At 43.9% G+C, this 947-nt stretch overlaps 1 protein-coding gene across 1 annotated transcript in view; it reads right to left on the reverse strand.

The window, feature by feature from the left end:
* Window positions 1-947, reverse strand: part of HAPLN1 (hyaluronan and proteoglycan link protein 1) — an 84,773-nt gene that overhangs the window by 55,643 nt on the left and 28,183 nt on the right. The gene's annotated exons all lie outside the window — the stretch shown is intronic.

Here is a 947-nt window from a genome sequence, read left to right on the forward strand (position 1 = left end):
AAGACTTCAGATGCCAAGATGCCATCTACAAACTTGGGAGTACCTAGGGCTTCTCTTGCTTCTGATCTGCTGGCAAAAAATCCAGAGTTTTCCCACTATCTCTTCAGGATGCCAGCAGCACACTCAGCCCCCACCCCTCAAGGCTCTCTCACTTCTGACCTGCTGGCTACAAATGTGGGTGTTCTCTCTACCCGCTAGCGATACCAGTCATAAACTCATGGGTTTCCAGCCCCCCTTGCTTCTGACCTACTGGCTCTCACTATAGTCTCAGGTTCAATAATTCCCTAGAACAACTCACAGAGCTCATGAAAAGCATTATACTTACAAATAAAGCTATATTATAAAGGCTATAAAGCAAGAGTAACATACAGAAAAGATGCACAGGGCGAAGTCTGAGAGGGTTTCCAATATGGAGCTTTCAAGCCCCAAAGGGCACATTACCCTCCCACATGCATGGATGCCTTCAACCAATCAGGAAGCCCATCAGGATTCAGTGTCCAGAGTTTTTATTGGGGTCTCATTATCTAATAGAGCCCTGTTGGCACAATGATTAAGAGCTTGGCTGCTAACCAAAAGGTCAGCAGTTCATATCCACTAGCAGCTCCTTGGAAACACTATGGGGCAGTTCTACTCTGTCCTATAGAGTCACTATGAGTTGGAAACAATTTGACAGCAATGGGTTATATAAGGCAAACTCTAGCCCCTGAGTTTTCAAATAACATGAGGTGGTGATGACGTGTTACGGTGGGTCTTTCTGGTCTCGCCAGCCTCCACCCCAAAGTCACTTTCAACTCACCGATGTAACCTATTAGTTAGTTGTGGTCTGGAGTCCTTATTATAGTTACTTAATTTCCAAGGTATTTTTAGAGTTCTTCTAAATTCTAAATTCTTTGGGTAAAGTTAATGCACACCCCACAGTTACTGACCAAGAAATGATATAGATGATA

Source organism: Trichechus manatus, unplaced genomic scaffold, assembly GCF_000243295.1.
Source record: "Trichechus manatus latirostris isolate Lorelei unplaced genomic scaffold, TriManLat1.0 scaffold00217, whole genome shotgun sequence".
Lineage (NCBI taxonomy): Eukaryota > Metazoa > Chordata > Mammalia > Sirenia > Trichechidae > Trichechus > Trichechus manatus.